Source organism: Tauraco erythrolophus, chromosome 21 (genome assembly GCF_009769465.1).
Source record: "Tauraco erythrolophus isolate bTauEry1 chromosome 21, bTauEry1.pri, whole genome shotgun sequence".
Taxonomy (NCBI): Eukaryota; Metazoa; Chordata; class Aves; order Musophagiformes; family Musophagidae; genus Tauraco; species Tauraco erythrolophus.
Genome location: NC_141485.1, coordinates 6,297,805 through 6,315,257, shown reverse-complemented (window position 1 = coordinate 6,315,257; position 17,453 = coordinate 6,297,805). Strand labels below are relative to the sequence as shown.

At 44.0% G+C, this 17,453-nt stretch overlaps 1 long non-coding RNA gene and 2 other non-coding genes across 3 annotated transcripts; all 3 read right to left on the bottom strand.

Annotated features, from left to right (window-relative positions):
- Nucleotides 1-15,772: 15,772 nt before the first annotated feature.
- LOC147527267 (small nucleolar RNA SNORD65) lies at nucleotides 15,773-15,847 on the bottom strand. The gene has a single exon (XR_015222776.1). It is a non-coding gene; the product is annotated as a small nucleolar RNA SNORD65 (small nucleolar RNA).
- Nucleotides 15,848-16,169: 322 nt separating this feature from the next.
- On the bottom strand, nucleotides 16,170-17,453 carry LOC147527265 (uncharacterized). The gene is made up of 4 exons (XR_015222767.1): nucleotides 17,418-17,453; nucleotides 17,048-17,071; nucleotides 16,477-16,552; nucleotides 16,170-16,218 (listed from the first exon to the last, which is right to left on the bottom strand). It is a non-coding gene; the product is annotated as an uncharacterized LOC147527265 (long non-coding RNA).
- Nucleotides 16,700-16,774, bottom strand: LOC147527266 (small nucleolar RNA SNORD49). The gene has a single exon (XR_015222772.1). It is a non-coding gene; the product is annotated as a small nucleolar RNA SNORD49 (small nucleolar RNA).

Genomic DNA, 17,453 nt, shown 5'->3' with positions numbered 1-17,453 from the left:
AAAACTGCCCAAACACCTACCCAAAACTGCTGCAGAAGAGAGGCAAAAAAGGGACCCAAGGGACTAAGGGGACCCAGGGGTAGGCAGCAGCAGCTGAGCCGGGGACAGGGCTGCCCCAGGCAATGGAACCACGTTGGGTTATCACACTGCGGCCGACTTTGCACTCGGACACAAACGTTCCATCGCTTCCCTATGGCTCAGCACACCTCGTTTCAGCAACAGGAGAGGAGGCGGCTCCTGAAGTCGTGCCGGGACCAGTCGTGTCCTCAGAAACACAAAGGCTCCCGTGTTCCATTAACCGGGAGCACATCACTGGTAGCTGCTATTGCCAAGGAAACCGATTGACCTTATTAGCAGTGTTAATGCTTATGAGGAAGGGGAAAAACAATGAACCTGACCTCTCCAGTGTAATGTACCCAGGTGAGCAACAGGTTTAATCTCTTCCCAACCTCTTTGGTACATGGACGTCGTCCTGGAAACATCGCACAGTGCTCCCACTTTTCCTTCGCTCCGGGGTCAGTTGAGTTTTTACCTGCCCAGGGGATGTGTTGCACCAGCAGATTATACACAGCAAGAGGAGATGATCTTTCCAGCTCTATGAAATATCTTTAGCATTAAATTCTGAAGGATAAATGGGAAACTAGATCCATCATTCACAGTCCTCCAATAGCCTCCAGCAATGAGTCTCGCTGCTTCATACAAGCGGGCTCCATCTTCGAGAAATATTCTCAAATGCTCAACAGCTGTAAGCAAAAGAGCTGACGACCCTGCAATACCAGAACCTGCTGGGTTTTGGAGATTCAGCCCTTCCTACCACGCCTTGGGGGAACAGAGGTCTTCTAAGACAAAGAAGCAGAATTAAAGGCTTGGTGAGGATCACTCCCCTCCCTTGCAGCACCCCACAACCAGCTGGTTGAACACTTCCAAGATACGGGTTTGCACGCAGTCAGGCAGCACGTCGTGATTGCTACTTATCACACAGACCTAGCTAAAAAATAAAAAATACAGTAGGTTTGGGTCCTAAGGTGTATTCATGTGCATGTTGTCAAGGACAGCTTGTTCAGGAAGAAGTCAAAGAGAGGAGGAAGTGTCATCTCCCTGCACTCATTATGGCCATGATCTCCACTTTGAGCCCGGTGCAATAGCCCGGGCAATACCACGCTGAGCTACGAACCCCACCAACTCCATCACAAACACAAACGTCTGCAGCCAGCGACTTCCTGCGGGCAGGAAGGTTCCCAGCGGGGAGAAGGGCAGAAGAGAGAAGGGGATATTTTAATGCAGGGCTGGCTGCGAGGCTGCCCACTCATTTCACCCCACTGCAACTCATGTTTGTATAGGAAAGCTCCTCCAAATCCACGCAAGCACAATCCCTTCCCACTAGGACCAAGACCTGGGGGATATCAAGCCCCCCCCTCCCCAATGCACACAGCCCAACACCGCCTTTGCGCTCAGGTTCTCACCCATTTTACTTACAACCATCACACCCGCCTTTAGGACAACTCATCTTTTTTTCCTTTTTCATCTTTCCTGTTTTTTATTCAGAGGAAAAACTGAACACACAGGAGGGTGTCCAGGCAGGCAAACGGTTTTGTCTGCACTTGCTAAAGGACTGGGGGGGTTCCTTGATGCAGCCCCCTCTCTGCCTTAGTGAAATCCAACTTGTGTTGTATTTATTTCCATTCCCTTCTAAGCTTTAAGAAAGAAATATACATTTGAAAGGCTGCAGCACGCGGAGGATTTCCCATGTGCTCCCCGGGAATGCACAGCACTGCAGAGGAGAACTGAAATAGTCATTAAACTGAAGGGGGAGTACAGGCTGTTGGTTTTTTTTTTTCTTCTTATATCTGCATTTTGCAGCCTCTGAGTTGTAAAGAAGCAGGTTCATAGGAAATGGCTGTTTACGTGGAATGGGCAAAAGAAAAATAATCACAAATGCTGCAAAAGACAGTGGGTTTTCAAGGTGAAAAAAATCATGTTTTTCAAAGGAGAAGAAGCTGACCTAGTTGAAAACCCCAAGAGCAGCAGGTTGGCTGACTTCGATTGTCATTAAAAGTATTTACTGGAAAGTCTTGTGCCTGGGGAGCGTGACAAGTGCTTCTGCAGGGACCAAGAAGGATTTCAACACTTCCCATGGTAGGTGCCTAGTGAGCACCATCCCGAGCAGATGCTGCTGCTCCTGGGTGCGGATGCAACCGAGCCCTCGACGGCCAGAGCGCGCTGAGCTGCTCCGAGAGAAGCCATGTGAAAATCTCAATGAAAATCCCAATATTCAAAATTTAGGAATGCTGAGCTGCTATTTTTCTGAACAGACAGGTCCAGAGGAGAGCCACCAACCCTACCTATGCCCCAGGGCCCCTCCTTCCAAAACCATGAGTCAGACCACGCACAAAATCAGGGCTTTTCCACCTAAAACATAACTCAGCAACTCGGGAGTGCTTTTGAAGGCTGCGAGCCAGGCTGTAACAAAACCTACGTGAAAACCCTGGTTATTGCAAGGAAAATAGACTCTTGCAGGAGTGCTTCAGCTGCAGCTGGTTAAACAGAGAAGAAAACAGCAGGAGCAAAGGAAGATGTTTACAGGATGTGGTTTTCCCATGGAGAAGGTGACTCTGGGGGGGTTGCAGTAAAGGAAATAAGAAGGGAGAAGGGTGAGACCCAGGCAAATCTCATCCGCAACATCTGGGATTAAAAAAAAAACAAACATCCACATAAAAACCCAGAAGGCAGTTAGGCCAAAACTTCCAGCTGTTCCCATGCTACCTGAAGCCTGGTATTTTTTCCCTTACTAGTAGGAGAAAAAGTCCTGGCTAGGAGAATCTTTTGCATTATTTATTGGCAGCTCATGCTGGTGTGTCTAACGCTGGCCCTGAAGATAGCAAATAGTCTACTCGAGCTCAGCTGATAGGGGAAAACATATATAGCGGCATCTGGAAAAGTAACTTAAGTATTATCCCTCAGGGACTACCTGTTCTACATACAAAACACTGAGCAAGCACAGTTAGGAACCAGAAGGGCTTTAGCTCTTGCTGATCAAGGAGATCTGAACCAAAATTACATTGCAGTTCAGACGTGTGCAATTCTTGCTGGAATCGTTTTCCTTGGTGGAGTGATAAGGCTGATGCTGAAACACTCCAGGACCCAGGAAAAAAGTGCCAGACAGCAAATACTGAGCACTGAGGAGGACCAGCTTCCCATGAACAGGGATGTATGGATCAGGCCACCCTTCCCTTCCACCCCATCAATTATCTCCCACATTTCAGTGAGCAAATATTCCACCCAATTGTGAAGTTTCCCTTTTACAGCAACCATAATAATACTACAAAAAAAAAAATTAAAATATCTGATGTGTCCTATTGTTTTGATGCTTACAGCAATGCTACAGGTCCTGGTCAGGATCAGGGCTCTCTTGCAGCAGATGCTCTACAAACACAACAGCCCCCACCCATGACCATGGGCAGCGCAGCATCCTTCCACCACGCGCTCTAAGCTAATGGCCAGCAAAAGCAACTCACAACTTGCTTCTTTAAATAAGATGGATTCGAAACCAGTTTTCTTAAACTGTCAGGATTAACATTGGCTTTGGAAACATCTCGTGGGTTTTTTTTTGGCGATCCGCGTGCCCTGCACTAGCGAGAGCGATGTGGGACAGCCCGCAAGGCTCGCGCAGCGCTCTCAGCCTCCCAGTCCGAAGTCGGCAGAGCAGCCTTGAGAGCTCACAGCCACACTGAGCAGGTTTCACTGAGTCATCAATGCAGTGGAAAGCTGCTGCATGGTGGACAACTGGTTTATTTGCAACAGATCACGCTTAGGAAGCTGCATTACAGAGAACAGCGGCAGCAATAACTACTGCTCTTCTGCTGCCGCGTGAGATGGTCGAGCTTATAACCAAACTCACCGACCTCCTTTTTCAGATGCTGCAATAACCAATGTCTCCAAGAAACATTGTAAAAGAATGGCAAACAAGAGCTGTACATCCCAAATCCATGATTTATATTGAGCTTGCTGCAAATAAAATGTAGATGTCAGCTTCTTTCTTTCAGTAGCCATAATCACTAACCTGATGGGGAAAGAAAGTATTCCATCCACTTTGATTGTGCGTTGCCATTAACAAAAATTAACATGGAATTTGTTCACAAGGACGAACTGCAAGAGCTTTGCTAACTGGAAAGGACAGGATGAACCCTGCCATCCCAAGCTGGCACCTCAGGACAGGTGTTTAGTAATACAGTGCCAAGATTTTGCATGAAAAAGGCAGAAGCCCATGGCTCAATTACTCCTGACCAATGGGGAATTGGAGATGCTTTGTTTATAGTCCCTTCTGGCAGTTTTGGGCTTGCATTTTCTGTCTTCTCTTCTGTAAATATGCAGAGGAGACAGCTGGTTTTACCTTTGGCTTAGTTTACGGTTTTACATAAAATTGAAGACCTGATTTAACAGAGTCAGAAAAGGTGCAATCTGCCGGTCACCACCTTTAATTATTTGTGCAGGTTTCTAAATAAATTCCCCAGGTTTTCTGCCTCCTAATAGCTTATTGATTCTGCAACTTCTGTGCCATCTTTCATTCTTCTTTGCTATTAATTCAATCTGAGGAGAAGATAAACCTGTGGAGCCTATAGAGCACCCTTCAAGAAGGGTTCACTCAGCTGCATCTGGTGGGTTTGGCTGAGCAATCAGGTGCCAGCACGGCTCTTCAGTAAGCCTGTTGCATGCTGCATCCCTCCGTGAGTTGTTAGCAGAAGCAGAAATAGCATTTGAGGTTTAGAAAAGAGAAGCATAAGGCCACTGCCCTGTGCTGTGCCAAGGAGAGGGGAAAAATCAATATATAACTCACTGAAGATTTGGCCCACGCATTTATCACTGCTTTTTTTCTAGGTGAGGCTGCTCTATTTCTGGCTCTCCCAATGGCTCAGTGTTACCTGCCAGTCGTGTCCTTCCCAGGGGAAGGCAGAGCTCCCCTTGGGCTGTACAAGCCTTTGCAGAGGTGCTCTGTGATTAGGGTTTTGCATCGCAAGCAGCGACCAAAGGTCTCCGCCAGCAGCAGGACTACAAGCAACAGTGATAGACAAACACAACACGAAAATCACAGCTACATGGTTAGACCTCAGAGCACCTTATTACAGGCAATGCCTGTCCGACAGGTGTAAACTCCTGGAATAGTTACACAGAGACTCAGACATGTATGGAAAACAGCAAGAATTTATATGGGAAACTACAAGATAAAGGAAGGGACATTGGCTATAACAAATATGGAAAATCCAGCTACATCACCATGGGAATGAGCCTCCCTTTTTTCTCTTTTGCAGCTGCCTCTTGCCTTGCTACCACCTCCAGGTAAGACCTGCAATTCCAGCTCATCTTATGCTTTGTTTATATAAAGTGGCAGTAAAGAATCGATCTCTGAGTACACCCTGTGCATCAGGCTCCAGGTACACACTAACCTGGTGGTTACAAACAAACTCCTATGGAATCCTGCCCAGAGAGATGCAGGCAGAAAATCTCAGAGGTGGACAGATTTCCAAACGCACAAACTAAAAGGCATCTGCTTCAGACTGTGGGCCGTCACGCATCGCTTTCCAGTAGGAGGGGAACATCACCATTACTTTTTCGTTTTAGTTCATCTCCTTCACTGTACACACCTGCTTGTTAAATTATGAAATTAAAGGCTAAGTATTTTTCCAGCTGCTCTGGGGAAAGCTGTGCTTTTTTTTTTTGCAGGCTCAGAGCTCCCCTCCACCACATGCACTGGAAAGAGTTTTGCACAGAGCTGACAATTAAAATGCAAAACTTTGCCTTTCTTTGTGCTCCTCCTCTGCCTCCCTTTGCCACAAACTGTTCAGGCTCTTTGCAGAGATGGAAAGAGAGAGATAACCAGGTAAATTATAAGGGGGAGATTTTCAAAAGAACAAAGCACCTCCTTCTGCCTTCCAAGCAGCTGAAGAAGGGAGGCTTTGCAAGGTGCTTAAAGCCAGCCAGGCGATACACATTTTCCCAACAACCAGCAAAAGTTACTGTAAAAATCCCTCCATTGATCAGCCAGGTAAAAAAAAAACAAACAAACAACAAAGCAGCAGAACAGCTTAAACCATCGCAACAGTCAGGAGATGTGAACTGTATTTCACTACTGCTCTTTTCTACAGCGCAGGTCCAAACCTCAGCTCCCACCAGTGGGACATCAGGCCCGTTCGGAAAAATTGCCGACATGGGAAGATGTTTGCAATGCGCTAAATGAACCAAGTCCCCAGTGTTGCTGGGAGAAAATCCTGCTTCCCATCCCAGGGGAAGGGAAACTCAGTCTTCTGCACATCTCTCGCTGCTGAATCTGTCCTTGTTCGGGCTCGTTGACCTGAGTGGATATTGCTTCTTTAAGTGATAATACTAATTAGGAAGCAGTAAAAAGCACAAGCTGTTTTCCCCGCACCTACACAACAGGCGGCACACGCGCAGAACGGAACTGCAGCTTTAATTTAGGTGGTGCTTTTCATGTAAACTACATCGTGCAGACTGACCATAGCCACTCAGGTTTGCATGACAGCAAAATCATACAATGGCTTGGAAGGGATGTCAAAGATCATCTAGTTCACCCCCCTGCCATGGGCAGGGACACCTTCCACTACACCAGGTTGCTCAAAGCCTCATCCAACCTGGCCTTGAACACTTCCAGGGATGGGACAGCCACAGATTCTCTGGGCAACCTGGTCCAGTGCCTCACCACCCTCATTATGAAAAATTTATTCCTTTTATCTAATCTAAATCTCCTCTCCTTCAATGTAAAGCCATCACCCCTTGTCCTATCCCTATGCACCCTTGACAAAGTCTCTCTCCAGCTTTCTTGTAGCCCTTTTAGGTACTGGAAGAATCACCCACCTGATGGGCAAAGCCTGCTCCAACTCCACGTGTGCCAAGCAAGCCCCATTTAAAAGTTAGTTGCACACGAACTCAGCACAGCTCACGTGAAAGGGACTAAACCAGCATCCTCTGATGGTAACTGCCAAACAAAGCAACTGGTAATACCTGATAGGAAGTAAGCTCCAGACCAGGGCGCTTCTGAAGTAATGCCATGTACTCACAACAAAACATCACCCATCCTGCATGATTCTTACATATTTAAGTGTCTAGAGGTCTATCTTGTCCTTATTTTCATCGGTGTGTTCCTCCAAATCAGCCACTTCTTTTCCCTTTCCCTCTTAGCCCACCAAAACTTCTTCCAAATTAACAGGCATTAACAGCCTCCTCTCAAAATGCCTCCACACACCAGGATCAGTATTTCCCTACGACCACTGATGATTTCCTTCTCCCTCCTCAACTTCTAGGAAAATCCAAAGGGTGTGATTAGACACCAGCTTCTCTGGGAAATCATAATTTTTTCCTACCTGTTTTAATTTCCTCTTCTAATGGATATAGGTACCACCTCTTCTTCCTCTTGCAAGTGTGACCTTCTGCCTGCTCCTCTGCAACTTCAAAGGCTTCTTGCTTAATCATGGACCAGAAATGCAGCTTTTCCTCCTCACCTACCTCCAAAACCACCCAGCACCACCCAGAAGTTCGCTGTTTCATCCTTGGAGCTTGCCACCCTGCAAGCAGCAGGAGAAATTAGATAAGTGTAGTGTTATTTTTATAAAGTTTTGGATTCTGCTAAGGGAAGAAAGAAAGAAAGTAAAAGAAAACCCCAGATCCTTGCTCTGTGTCTGAGCAATCAAGGGGAGTATTAAATGGGAGGTGGATATTTAAACCAAACTGGAGATAAACAGCCTCACCTGGGATCCCCAACGAGCACCAGCTATTTCATTATAAAGGTCAGCAAAAGTCCCGACCTCAAGTCAGGCCCTGCGTCAGTCTGTGAGCAGCCTTGGGGCTTTTAATGAGATTATTCAAGCTCTAACATTGTTCAGCACAGATTGGGCCACCCCCTTCTCCCAACGACCTGCACACCTTGCTTTTTCACAGGGGCCGTAGAGGGGGATGAGGGAAATTGCCGGAGCGATTAGATGTAATTTTGATTTTAATGCCTCAGATCAGGAATAAGACCTGAAGGATGAACCTACAGGCTTTGGTGAAAAAATCTCTGCTGTATCTGACAGTTGAAGTCTTATTTTGTAATTACAGTTCTGCACAAATATCCTCTCTGAACTGACCAAAAATCTGCACCCACAGTGACAGGGCTCCTGAACATGCTCTCCAGAGGTGCTAAGGGCGAAAAAGCTTCCCCAAGTACAGTATAACTTTACTGTCACTTTCTATTTTCTTTTTATCCATTTCCTCTAACTTCCACAGGCTCTAATTTCCTCCACGTACTTCCCACACTTTTTGCAGCATCCCATCTACAAACCCAACGACCTGAATCTGCTGCTCCCTCGATGGAGGAGCTCCCCTGGCAGCAGAGCTGCCTCCACCTCCCTCTGTACCAGAAACCCTCCGTGAAGACACAAGCAAACGAGTTTTCACACAACCCCTGGAGAAACCAACTTCTAAAACTGGCTGAACTTCACCAACAGCCACCCATAGCAGGGTTGGCCATTGGAGCAGAGCTGTCCCTTCATCCATGTAACCAGCTCCAGGTATCACATCCATTCTTCCAACAATTTAGGCATCATTGCTGTTAACTTGGTCCTGCTCTCCTCCCTCAAACCCTTCTTTTTCCTCGGCGTTAGCCTCTGAGCTGCTGATATTCTGTCAAGTGACACAGTGTTGCTGTCATCTCCAAAGACCTTTTTGAAACCTAAAAGCAACAGCTTTGAAATACCTTCTCCCTTGATGTGGTCTCGTTCCGGATTACCAAACAGCCTAGTGCTGACACAAAAGCTTTACATTGCCTCTTGCAAACGCAGACCATCTTCCTCCGTCCCGGGCACAGAAGGGGACAGGCTGGTTTAGAGGTGACTGGATACATATTAAATCAAATTCAAAGTGCAGGCACCTCGGTACAGCATCTTCCCATCACTTTCTGAAATCACCGTGCGTCCAAAGCTCCCACTTCGCACCTTGCTTTGAAACAATTCTCATCATCTTCACAGCAGGCATCCTACGTATTTCACATCCCGAGGAGCACTCAGCACAAACATTTTATTATTTACTGCTGCAGTGGCAGGTAATAAATATCTGATTTGACACAGTTAAATAAAATTACTGTATCCAACAAGCGTCCAAATTGGCCTCTCCTTTTCTCACTCATCCCAGCACTGCTCTGCTCTCCAGTTTCTTCATCTGTAAAAAGGAGGTAATGTGGCTTCATGGAGTGGTTAGAGCAGGTCCAGAGGAGGCCATGAAGATGATACGAGGGCTGGAGCACCTCTCTTACGAAGACAAGCTGAGAGAGTTGGGGTTGTTCAGCCTGGAGAAGAGAAGGCTCTGGAGAGACCTTCTAGCAGCCTTCCAGTACCTAAAGGGGCTACAGGAAAGCTGGAGAGGGACTTTTTACAAGGGCATATGGTGATAGGACAAGGGGCAACGGCTTTAAACTGAAAGAGGGGAGATTTTGACAAGATGTTTTAGAACGGGGGTGGTGAAACAGTAGAACAGGTTGCCCAGAGAGGTTGTGGCTGCCCCATCCCTGGAAGTTCCAAGGCCAGGTTGGATGAGGCTTTGAGTAACCTGATCTAGTGGAAGGTGTCCCTGCCCATGGCAGGGGGTTGGAATGAGATGATCTTGAAGGTCCCTTCCAACCCAAACTGTTCCATGATTCTATGATTCACGGGAATGCTGGCAGACCACTTCAAGATTATCTGATGGAGGCACAGAACATGTAAATCATTATATTAGGCATTTCATCTGCTGTCTTTGTAGGCCATGTTAAACAACTGGACATATCCATAGATCACCCGAACACCGGTGTTGCGCTTGCTGTCAGACAAGGAAGGGCTCTGATAACCGAGTGGCTATAGGAAGTATTTGATACCACTAGTATCTTGACTCAGGAATTTATTAATAAAGTTTAAGCTATTCAGGAAAATTTATCACCTGGGCGATAAGCTTAGTCTTAGCTAGGAAATTTGTCTCAATGTACTATCAAACCTCAAACCTATTCCACCATTCAGTTAATGACGGCACCCAGTACAAACTCACAGCCAACACAAACGAATCATCAAGTGTAGTTCACACAAGTACAGAATACGAGAAAAACACAGACAGCCCAACCTGAAGAAACTATCCTCCTACAGGATCCGGAAAAGCACAAGCAAAGAAGTCATTCAAAAATCTAGAAAATAAATTAAACCAAAAAAAACTCCAAGGACAGCCCACCAGAACGCTACAGGCAGCTTTAACAATATGGATCATTATTTAATTTGTTTAGAGCATTCATATTGCAGCTGTTTGCAATTAATTTACCACTAACCATCACAAATAAGAATCGTTATGAAAAAAAATCTACTAATATCTAAATATCTAATCTTTTTATTAGACTCTAACAGGAGTCTAACAAAAAAAGCATGTACAGGAAAGGTCTTAATTATTGGAGATAAAACTTTCACCATTTCAAGTTGATTAAAACAGCAGGGATTTCAAATTCGGTCTCCGTCACAGAAATGATTTTCTCATTTGTATTTTGTTCAGGTTTTACCCACACCTGTGGGTGCCAGGCTGCGAGATGGTCATGGACTTCAGCTGAGCTGAAATAAGTCCTGAGGCTGGGTGCCTTTGAGTGAAAGGTAACGAAGGGCAAGTAATTCTTCATGTAGTATTTTTATTTTTACTAAAGAAAACTACATTTTACCTTCTTTGGCTCCTCCTCACACTGTTTATTCATGCACTCGTGTGTCACTGCTCGCTGCTCAGATCAGAATCACTTTGGGTTTGGGACGATGGGAGCAATGGGTTCGCATCACGTTGAAGAAAACGGAGGCTCAGCCTTTGCTGGTCCTATGCTAAGAAACATGATTTACAGCCAATTAGAGAGTGATGTTTTCACTGCGTGGGGGATTATCTGCGTGTTAATGAAAGTTCCAAATCTTATTAGACAACCGGAAAAGGACCAGCAGTAAAATCGTTTCCCAAAACAAGCATCTTCCAAGGTTACAAAATCTGTGTCTACAATACACGCTCTGAACTTGATCGCTGCACCATCTTGTGGGCTTCAGTGTCAGGAGGTGAAACAAGGGAAATGTTCTTCTTCCTGAATTAGAGTGCAGGAGCACAAAATGCTAACTGTTTTTTAAAAATGTCCTTGTTGCACGCTCTAAATCGAGTTCCACCTGTTAAATTCTTACAATTTTGAGCAGTATTGGTATCAGTTCATAACATCTCAGTTAAAATTGATTTTAAGCGTAAAATTGAAACACTAAACTACATGAACTGACAAAATTAGGTGGATGTTCGTCCTACCAGACCACTAAATCATGTGTCAGCCTCGTCGTTCTTTATAGGAAGACGTGAAACACGATAAAGCTTTGGCAGCACAAAGTCAATCGGGTGCTAGGAACACCGCTGAGCCCGAGCCCCGAGTGAACGTGAGAAAGGCCAAACCCCCCCCAGCTAATTTGAGCCTTCACTCTTTGCTCAGAGCAACTCAGTCGCTGCCTGTAGCACCTGAGAAACAATAAAAGACAACGCATTGGCTAATGCGGCAGCTGGAAGAAAGCAAACCCCTAAATTTTCCTTGCAGGACACTAAAATCATCTTGGTTGTTCCTTCTAGAAAACAGCAACTCCCCTGACAGCACCTCGCTTCTCTTACACTAATTTAAAACGAGGGAGAGAAGAGTTGAAAAATTAACTGCTCTTCCACCTGCCTTCAGGAGAAAAGGAGTGAAGTTTCAAAACGTAGGACCTAATTCATTCTGAAAAGGTAGGATAGGCAGTATATCCCCTCCTCCCGTCTCATTAGGTGGATACAGCCAGCTAAAACGGATTCAGCTGAAACAGCAGCTACCAAGCCAAGAACAAACATCTTTAGATTTGCGTGAATAGCTGGGATATATTAATTATAGTAATTTACGGGTTCGCATGAGTGATTATTTTAATGCTGATGTAGATACGATTGCTTTATAATACTAATCAAGAAATAATGAGGATAACCAGCATTTATATGAAACGTGAAGCTTGCGATTTACAAAAAGGAAACAGAGTATTCACAAGGCAGCCCTTTCCCAAGTCTCCTCCTGATGACACGAGCCACGCCACACTTGCTATCCTGTCCTTCATCCTTTTGACACAGTATTGGAAAGAAGGGATGAAACTAACACACCTTCCATGGCACATGCAAATGAACCATTTGCACAAAGCCCATTCCAATTCATTCTACCTCAAACATGTCGTGCCATGAGCCGCCCGCAACGCGTGCCTCTTGCCGCAGCCACACGGAATTCCCGGAACGGAGATCACAGGTCGGTCCCATCCGATCTCGTTTAGTGCCCCAGAGCCTGAGGATTTGAGCCCGGTCACTACTAAAGGCACGCTCACATCACAGAAGTGGTTTTGCAGTCGGCATCCTGTGCACCACCTCGCTACAGAAAGGTGCCAACGGGAAGACCATCACCCAGAGCAGCCGCTCTCCATCAGCTCGGCAGTCACAGCACATATTTCCTGGATAATACGTAATCACCGCGTTTTCTCTCACAAATGAGTTACTACATGACGTTGCCATCTCTCTCATTGCTAAAAACTGGCACTCAGCCACTCTTACCTTCACCGCATAAGATTATTATTTTTTTTCTTTCTGCTTTAATCCTTTCATCTATTTAGATTTATCCGCACTTGCTGGCTGTTGTTAAGTGTCAGGGACTCCTGCCAACTGTTCTTTTGAACCTTTAGAAAATCCAAAACGAGTATTTTAAAATCAGTTTGTGTGGGTTTTTTTTGTTTTTTCCCTGTTGCTTATTCCCCAATGCTGGAAAGTTGATGAGCTCCAAGTGTAATCAAACCAGAATTTTATTTCCCTTCCCCACAAGCACTGCAAGACAAATAGTAAGATTATGTATGTTCCTGTTTAAGATCATAGTGATATATTAAGACACCTGCTTTGTTCAAAGGTACCATATTCTAATAGCACTAATAGTAATTAATCTAACAGTAACACTTTGCCGTTCATCCATCTTAACAAAACCCAGCCTGCTAGAGGATCTCTGCGGAGAAACTTTTGGTTTTGATGAAAACAATAAACAAGTAACACTAGAACAAAACTCATGAATAGTTAATTATAATAGATACCACCGACTTGTAACCTCAATAAACCCAGATAAACTGTTTCCTGTTTACGTAAGTATTCCCAGACCAACTCTTCTCTATTGTAACAAGATAATTCTGATACAGACTAGAAAGAACAATTACAAAAACAAGTCACAGCAAACCTATCCTGAGCAAATTAAACAGCACATTATACAGTCAAGCAAAAATTTGAGTTGTTTGTGTTTACTGAGGGCGTGTGGCTACACTTACCTCCATTATCGTTAATGGCGCAGAGAATCTCACTTAAAAAAAGATGGATTCCTTGTGCTCTTTTTGAAACCTTTAAAACCATTTTTATTTCCAATGCATATCATATCAGCTAAGAAATGTCTTCTGTCAACACATTCTAATACACAACCTCTTAAAATCAGGCGAAAATAGTTTTGTTTCATTAAACACTTGGAACAGAATGTAACTCTACTTTAAAATTTTAATTAAAATAAACATTGGAGCAACCTGTTCTTCATACTGCTCAAATATATTCAGATAAAAAGAAGCTAATTAGTTCCAAACAAGTTTTGCACACTCCATTACCCAGGTTGAATGTTTATATTAAACCCTGTATGTATCACAGTAATGTTCTGAGGAAAAATCCAGATTAATTTACCTGCACATTGTAGTATTGGACACTTCACTATTCGACATTTCTCTGAAAACCATTACACTTGTTCTTCCATGACTTAAATATGAAACTCTTGGCTTTTCAGGGAGAGAAACCTCTGAAATCCCGCATTTCATACAATTTAACGTCCCCAGCACAGACACATGTACTACTTCCACCAGTTTCACAGCCACCAGACATCACGGCTCACCCGTGCTGTCAGAGGGACAGTGGCACTGCCCTGTGATGCCAGATGAGCAGCAATAAGCCACAGCATCTTTATTTCAGGTAATCAGCCAGGAGGTAAAACAGCCAAGAAAGCAGATCCAAAGACTTTACCCAAACTACACAGGGAAGTGGTCACCGCAGGGGCTCTCCCTGAAGCCTCACCTGTGACCCAGGACTGGAAAAACACTGACGTTCTGCTTCACCTCTGCTTTTTCCCTTGTCCTGTTCCGAAAAGAAAGCAAGCTCGCACTGTGAGAGTGGTTTTATTGACTGCAAGTCCCTGGGTCAAGCTGTATCCCTTTTTATTTTATGGCAAACAAAAACCATTCACCCCAATTGCTGCAGTAAAAATATTACTCAGTACAAAATATCATTTGACTGTTTTGTTAGCTGTCTTGAATGGCTTTTTCCCAGCCAAACTCCCTCCATCAAAATTCCTAATTGGCTGAAAGTTTCATTGCTTTCAGAAGCAACACCAAGGTACCTTCCATCTGGAGCTGTACAGTTAACTTTACTTGGATCCTTGTTGGCAGAGAATGAGCATGTGCTCACACAGAGATCAGTTTTAATCACAATTAATGTCTACCTTTTTCAAAAAGCACACGCTAAAGGCGACTGTACTAAAATCTTTCCCTTAGTGACACCAAGTGGGCAAAAAGATCAGCAACATCTGTATTGTTAACTGTCTCAGTGGACATGCTCAATCGCTCTAGGTTTGACAAGACTCCTACATTCCACACCTCCTACAAAAAGAGCATGGAAGTGTTACAGCCTACCAGTTATGTGATTTGTTATCTAACCAGTTATCCATCAGTTACCTAATCTACAGCCTAACCAGTCAATCTAATTGCAAGTTTCAGCCTCCGACACTGCTTTTCTCATTTAAGCACCTCCATTTTAAGTCCCAAAGATTCCCCCAAACCCTTTAACTTCTGTTTATCAATCTCCATCATAACCAATCTTAGAATGAGTCATTATCACAAAAGCAGCTTTTTTTACTCTTACTAGTGATGCTGAAGAACACTGACAAATTTGCAGACTACGAGTCTCTTCCCTTTCTCCACATCTGGCACTTAATTTTATATTCACACATTTGGACCATTATTTAGAAGAGATGCAGAACACTGGCTAGAATGCTACTGCTGCAGGAACAGATTCTACTACCTCAGTAGCAAACTTTTTTTAAAAAAAGACTGAGGCCAAAATAATGAAAAAATGGCAAGTCTGGAAACAAGCTACAGAAACTGACATTTGCTCTTCTGGCTTTTAGGGGTATCTAAGGCCTAATCTCTCCAGCACTGACAGCAGCAGTATAACTTGTTAAAACCATTTAAAGCAAGCTAGCAAACACCAGATAAAATGCTTACACAGCTAAAATCGATTTACATGATCTACAGTAATAATGCTGCAGTTTGAATATACCTAATTTATCATATTATAGCAAATTATAGGAGTGCGCAGCATGTTTTTTGAAAGTGTGCTGCGTAACGGAAAGTCATTCCTTCATGCAGTAGAGTGACAAAACCAGACCCAGATGGTTTGAGAGAGCCAAGTTTAATGTTCATGTAATCAGAACAGTGTAACTGTCACCATTTCTTAACATCTTTAGGCAGAAAAACATGTAGCCTTTACAAACACTAGTCCCCGAGCTCATGTGCGTGTTTTAATCGATTCCTTCTTCCTCAGACAAGATGTTTTCAGACAGGCACCTGTAATACAACAGTGTAAGTAAGTTCACCATTCAGCATTTAAGCATTAACTCCTTTGTTAAGGTAAGAGATATCATCAGAAAAACCTTTGCTCACCACCAGTCAATCTGCCGGTAATTCCAGCAACTTTTGGGTTAGTTTCATCATATGATATCTTTAGGTAAATGACTCATTTCCAACAGAAGCAAGACCTTTATCCCTTTGCTCTGTAGTGCTGTCAGTAAAACCGTAGTGCCGTCAGTAAAACTGTAGTGCCGAAGACAGCTGCTCTTATACATTTACTACCTGTATTTCAGTCTAATAAAGTATTTCTTGGCCTAGAACTCTGTTAATTATACTTTCAGAGCTAGGGATATAGAAAAATAGAAACACAGCCAACGAGAATGTTCTCAAGTAGGTAATGTTTCTGAGACCGTAGACAAAAACCATGGTATTAAACTAACAGCACACCGAATATTAAACTCACCCAAAAGAATCTCGTTCTTGCTGTCTCACTGCCTTCCACAGGACTTGTGGAGAGCTGTAACATCAATTAGTAGACCTTAGTAACAATTAGCACACAGCAGCAGAGACCTGCAAGCTATACCTAAATATAGAGACACTAGGAAGTGTCAAGCTTTAAATTTTCAAAAGAGGAAGGAAAGCAGATTGATTCAAGCTATTATGAACTGAAAAAAATGCTTTTCAAGTGTCTCACAGCCTATAAACACCGTTCCTTCTAAACTTAGATTCCACCTGGTATAAAGCTCTACATGGCCCAGTGAAATTCATCACTTACCTTCACATTAGCAGCATCTCCAAAGAGCGACCTGCTCCCGGCCGCAATTGTGTCATTTATCTGAAAACATCAGGCTCTGCAGATGGAGTGAAACAGACGGACATGAAGCTATGTTAGATATTACAAGAGCACTTTTCACAGAAAGCAAGTGTAATTAAACATTGCCCGATTAGTTTCAGAAGACAAATTTCTAGAACACTGACTCTGCAGGAACGTAGCTGTATTTCAGACATGCAAGAAGGTTATCGTCAGTTCTCGCATCTGACGGCACTTCCTATTCAGGGTTATCATCATCTACAGCCAACAACTTTTGAACGCGAGTACTTAAAACACAGCAATTGTTTCATCTTGAACCAACGGCTGTACATTTCCCTCTGTTTTACGAAAGGTATTAGCTCTGTTAACAGTATGCAAAATTATTTATTAAACTTGCCTTAAGATGTAATTGTTACAGGTTATTTTCAACTAACAGCCTTGTATTTAACTGCTTTACATCATTAACAACTAAGTAAAGGCCTGAAACTTTCTTAACGACTTTCCGCACCTTAGTACAAAATAAACTTTAACTTACTCTGTACTTCAAGCCATCCTTCTGCTGTAGGAATAAAAGCAAAAGAAGCATTACTAGAACACTCTTCAGCACTCATTTTAGAGACTTGTAAAGTAGGTTTATCCAGGGGAAAAAAACAACAAAACACAAAGCAAATAAAAAAAATAAAACCCCCACCGAAACCAGAACCTCACCGCCAACAGTCTGCTTGTAATTTCACCCATGTTTGTGCTGACATCATGAATCGCCGGAATGTTTCTACCAGGCAGTTTTCAGCAGTCAGCAACCCTCTCTGAACGGGTTTTAGTCGGGAAACTTGGAGGTCTAAGTACCCGCCGTTACCTCCCCCCGCCACGCTCCCAGGCCTCCGCTCCAGCCCCTTCTCGCTCACCAGGAACCGTTCCAGCGCAGCGCCCGCCCGGCCCGC